The following is a 6,000-nucleotide window of genomic DNA, read 5'->3' as shown; positions in this document are numbered from 1 at the left end:
TGGAATGAGTCTGATACAACTTCAAACCTGTAGAGACTGTGTGAGGAAAGATATTCCACCTAAACAGGCCAACAGTACAAGGACAGCAGTATTCTGAGACAGTGCCAAGAAGCCTGTAGTCACTCAAGAACCTGTAGGTAGGGTCTCTATTTGCCATGCAGTCAACCATGTGGCCTTCTCAATTGTGGCCAAAAAAAGGCATTGTTGAAACAAACGTAAAAGTTGTTTTTTTAGTTGTGTAAGCCGTGTAGGGAACACAGAAAACATGGAAGAATGTGATGTGCTCTCTTCGCATAAGACCAAAGTTAATTATTTTGTCCCACATGCCAAACTCTATGTGTGAAGGACAATCAACATTTCACACTGGGTGAGATGTGACTGTGGCAGCATCTTGATTTGGGGATCCGGATCCTTTACTTCACAAGGGACATGGAAATTGGTCAAGGTTGAAGATGGATAGAGCCACTACACACATGACAATCCTGAAAGAAAGCTAGTATGAGACTTATAAATCCAGATATAGAGATTTCCCACTGTCAAAACAAGGATTTTATAGACAGTGCATGCTGGAATGAAACTGGGTAAGATCAAAAATATAGTCAAGTGTAAAATTGTCCGGTCAAATTCTTGAACCAAATGTAATTGAAAATCTTTGGTAATTTTGAAAAGTAGGTGTTTCTCTCTATCAAATCTAAAGATTGAAAAGATGACAGAAAATATTCTCTTGCTGCACTGAGTGATTCAGAAGGTGCTTCTACAACATATTGACTCAGAGGTATGCATCACTTTTCAGATTTCAATTGGTGCAAACTTTAATATTTATCATTTTATTTCCACTTCCAAATTATGCACTAATTTATAGTGGTCTATGACGTAACATATACATAAGTGGGTGTTTTTGATGTAATGTGACAAAATTTAAAAATGTTGAAGTATAAACATTTTTTTCAGGATATTGTATGCGTTTAAATCATTAGCACAAAAAAAATAAGACAGTCTCAACAAATGTGTATTTTGGTTATATTTGATATTACATTTACATTTACAGTGCTGACAGATCAGAATGCTAATATAGATTTTAAATCAGAAATCAAAATTTTCATAAGTACATGATGTTAAGTGAACACTCTGGTGCTGATCTCTACCAAAGATGACGGTAAAGATTCAGAGATGGTAGATTTATGGCTTATAAAATATAAAGTAAGTTGTCAGTATTACTCATAATACTTGGTGACACATTGTTTATTCCTGAATCTAATTCGCTTTGAATTTTATCACAGAATAAGAAAAAAAAAGAAGAAAAAAATCAATTCTCTATCTCAGTCTCCCTTGGCAACAGGTTATAATGCATAGTTACGAGGAGCGGTTGCTAGGTGCGTTGCCGAGATACAGACCCTTCACTCCACCGGCTCTACATAGGAGGCCAGCGGGTCCTTGATGATGGCGGAGGGATGAGGGACGGGTGAAAAAATGACAAGAGACAGGACAATGGGGACAGGAAGTAGAGGTGCACACCTGACAGAGACTGTGTGAGGATAGGCACAAAGAGGGCACAGAAGAAAGGATGAAAATAAGAGCAGAGATGGAAAGCAAATGCAGGAGGTACAATGCAACAGGCTAAGTGGGCAATCTGCACAGATCTATTTGCTGCAATGTAGTTTCAGTGCTCTTACATGTGTTTCTCTTCTATTTGTGAGTGAGAGAAATTTCTACTTTTTTCTCTTAAAGCATGCCATCATAATATAAAAAGGAGAAATTATGACTTAGATCACTATCCTTGCTGAGATTTTTTTTCTTTGGAAGTGGAAAAGGTAAGACTACAGATATGTTACAAGGAAACATTTTCAGTTTTAATAGAATGTTATTTGGAGCATGTATAACAATGGGTAATGGACCATGTAAAATAATACCATCAGAATGTTTCAATGTTTATATCACGAGTATCTGTTTTAAAGAATTTTAAACTATAAAAATATTGTTGCGGAAGACTAACAGTTTTGTTTATTCATGCATTTGGCCATGTAGCATGCTGAGTTACAAAATTTCCATTTATTTTTTTTCCACCCAATACAAATCTGATTAGTGGGGTGATGACAGAAGCCCACAGGAGTGCTTGTTCTTCATGAGTTTCCTTGTTGGAGGATGGAAACAGTCCTCTTTGGTGCTGAAGCTGAAAATGCCATCTGCCGCTCTTAGAACAGATTATCCCTGCACTCCCCCCTAGGGGGCAGTAGTGGTGTATACACAAACTCTTGGCTCTCTTAACTCTGCACTGGTCTGATCAAACACACCGTTCCTCTGCAGCTGCTGTTCGCCTCTCTGTCTTTCTCAGGACAGGTTTTCATCTGATTCTAAAAAAAGGCTATTAACATGAAGTCATAGTCTGGGATCTGGGAGTTTAAAATTAAAATCGTCAGCCTCTTTTGAAATACATAGAAGCTGCACTACACCAATTGCAGACAGTGTTGTATAAAGGAAAATCATAAGCAGATAAATAGTGGTTAATACGCCTCTGAGTTTTGCTGTCAGGATTTATATATTTTGTGATTTGAAAGGGGATTATTGCTTACCTCAGAGAAAATAAACACTTTCACTTAAACAAATAAAGCATGCTTAAAAGCTCTAAAAATGAGCAGAGAAAGAAGTGCTTAATAAAATGTTCCTACTGAATCAAAATCTCAGTTGTTTACTCTTTTGTGGCTCCTTTGAAGTCTTAATGTAGCCAAACAAGATCCAAACTAGAGACAAGAAATAAAAAAAAGATAGATAAATTACACTTTATGAAACAGTTTTCTTATTATTCAGTTTAACAATTTAACATGAAAGGCAATGCAAATGGCGAATAATTAAATTGCCGATGCTCCTCTGACACAGCGTCTGTCCTTCAGCTCAGAAGGCTCTTCACACTGTAGGAGATACTCCTATTTGTTGATTGGAATGACTCCCCTAATTGGATTCAATTCCTAATTGAAACGTAATAAAAATGCATCAGTAGATGTGACGGCAACAATTACCTCATGCAAATCTCTTGATGAATTGACGTGAGGGGCGTAATTGCAGCTGGTGAAAAAAAAAGAAAAATGCATTGATGTGGCCTGGAATAATATCAATTCAAATCAACTCACACTCGAGCTCCGACCTGTTCGTTGGAAGCATTTGTCACCGCTCAGTGCTCCTGTTTGGAGGTGTGCAGAAAAATGGGAACATCTGCATCCTTTCACACATGCACACCTGATTGACTGGGCTTGCAATGTGTCCCACTGCATGCACTCCATTTATGCTCGTGCAATAAAGTATTCTCAACGCTCAGTGAAGGAAAAGTAATTGTCTTTGTTTTGGTTCTGTTTTCTTTAAGATGACAGTCCAATTATTTGACTTTCTGGGCTGAGGACGCGTCAATCGAAGGAAACGTGCAAAATTCCATGGGTAGCTGAGGAACAAATATAACTAAAAAGCCTGTGAAGCTTCCATTTAACAAATATTCTGAGCATCATCTGTCTCTCTGTTGATACGGGGTGGTGGTGGTGTTTGAAAGGGTTAATAAAGTCCTTTCTGTTATTGCCTACAGCTGTAGTCATAGCAACAGGTTAATAAGCAGCTTCTCTGAACTTCTTCTGTTGCTGCACAGGTTGCTAAGATACAAATAGCACTCTGGACCCATTGGGTTGAACTGTAAACATCACTTGACAAGAATGAACGTTAAACAATTATAACTAATATAAAAGGCAAAGAGCCATTTTGCGGCAAGTATTGTAAGAGGTAAAGAAACCCCCCTCCAGTATTACACCCGCGGTCATAGAGATTGCATCTACTTGGTTTGACCTACCCAGGCCCACAAAATGAGCACAACAGAATAAAATTGAGCACTTTCTAAATCCAGCTACCTCACAGCTTAGAGGCGAGTGGTTGGCCCATGACTAAAGGTAAACGGGCCAATCAGCTTTGGAACTGAGTGGCTGTTCCTAGATGCCTGTGCAAAACCAAGGGCAAATTAAAGCATTGCCTCCGTGTTGCATCATTCTCCCCTCACAGCTCTATTAGTAGGCTAGCCACAATGTCTCTTTACGAGAGCTACTCTCAGAGCAGAATTAGACACACTTCCCTGCAGTGATATGTCTTTTTATGAACCACACTGGCATTGTGCACGCCTTGTCCTGTAGGACCAAGCTGCTGTTGAATTATAGGGATAGACTTATCCAGACAGCTTTAATTCATTATAAGGCTATGAAAGAGTCAAAGAAGAGCCGAATACTCATCTCTTTTTGCATAAAATAATAAAGAGTGCATCAATTCAAGAAAAGACCATGCAGCCACATAAACAAAATAAATATGCAACTTCACTTCAGCTGAGATGTCAGACAGTTTGGCTAATAACCGAGTGCAGTGCACATCAATGTATGCCCAAACACTATCCAGGGCACGGTTGTTTACAAGCTTAAAAGTAGTTCTTCTTACTATTATTATAAATTACGCCTTTACTTGTTGTGAAATCATTGTGTTTCAAACACTTACAAAATATACAATTCTGTAATTTTCCAACATAAATATTACTGATGCTTTTCATACTACGTGTTTGTTAATAATTATGGTGTATTTGTAAAAAACTGGAGATGTATGAAAATCAAAATAGCTTTTTCAGAAAGACCTTTACATACAATTTTCTTAGTGATGGATATTTATTTTATTTTTTTTAACTTTTATAATGCAATGTTCTTTCTAAAAAAAATTTGACAGTTCAAGCAACATAAAATTTTTATACGAAGGAAGGATTTTCCATTTCAAAGCATAAACACAGGAACCAAATTTTCAGTTTGATATTGCCAAGCCATGGAGAATAATTCTGTGTATATCCACAGATGAAAGCAAGGCTCCATCCAATACTGATTAAAGGCTGTTGGCTCCCACAGGGCACCACGTTGCTTTGGGTTCATTCAATCTCGGCCTTGATTACTCGATTGGACTCATTGATTGAAGGGAAATTTTAATGACCTATTATCTCAAGTGTTAACCAGGTGTTGACAGACAGCTCTCTGTGGGACTGAGCGGGGCTGATGGCCAAAATGGACAGAACCTGCTGGACACCTGCTGCTCGGATGAGTCAAGGAGTGAGAAACACATGTTACAGGCACTTTTTTTTCAGAAACATAAGTCTGTGCCCTTCAGTGATGCTGTCTTTACTTTGTCCAGGTCTGCTGCAATGATTCAGGTGTTTCAGAATCGTTTTTTGACTTTACACTTACACTTACCAGGAACTAGTTTTATGTTCGAGGACAGTACCCTCTGTTCTTTTGAAGTGATACTCAAAGTGAAGTTAGATGGGTTTTTTGTTGGTTTGTTTTGATAATATAATCACAGAAAGCATTCAGTAATCATATTTAGCTCAAGGTTACTTCACAAGGTTGAGTGATAGATTTGTGAAGGATTTAACACTGTCAACGGGGTGTAGCTAAAAAGATCTACATCTTTCTGTCTTTTCTTTTAACATAAATGCTAAAATTGGGCTTGTCTACATACACTGTGTATTATTAACTTTAACTGTTATAGATCAACAAAAAGTGACCTTTGTGAAGTGACCCTTACTCCGTTAGTTGTCTGTATGATCACATTTTGCTGCAAATAGCTGCAAGTTGTCTGGCGTATGATTCTACTAGCTTTGTACATTTCAACCAAATCAGACATATAGCATAGCTTTTGTTTTCAACACCTGCTGAAAACTGAGATTATATATATATATATATATATAATGTACATCTTGCCAGAAAAATATAGTGTTTAAGAAGTGTCGCTAGATGAAAAGTATTTTTTTAGAAGACTTTGTATTGATGGTACCAAGCAACACCTACTTTTTCTGTACCGGAGATAGTGTTTTGACAAACAAGGCCAGGATTGTACCTCACAGCGTGTCACTTTTTCAATGACAAGTGAAGTACAAAAAAGTTGATATGTAAAAGAAATTGTCTTACTTTTAAAAAGTAGGAGGAAAAATGTGCATTTGACAAT

The sequence above is a fragment of the Xiphophorus couchianus genome, chromosome 4, assembly GCF_001444195.1.
Source record: "Xiphophorus couchianus chromosome 4, X_couchianus-1.0, whole genome shotgun sequence".
Classification (NCBI taxonomy): domain Eukaryota; kingdom Metazoa; phylum Chordata; class Actinopteri; order Cyprinodontiformes; family Poeciliidae; genus Xiphophorus; species Xiphophorus couchianus.
The sequence above is the reverse complement of the archived record's forward strand: the minus strand, read 5'-3'. Positions refer to the sequence as shown.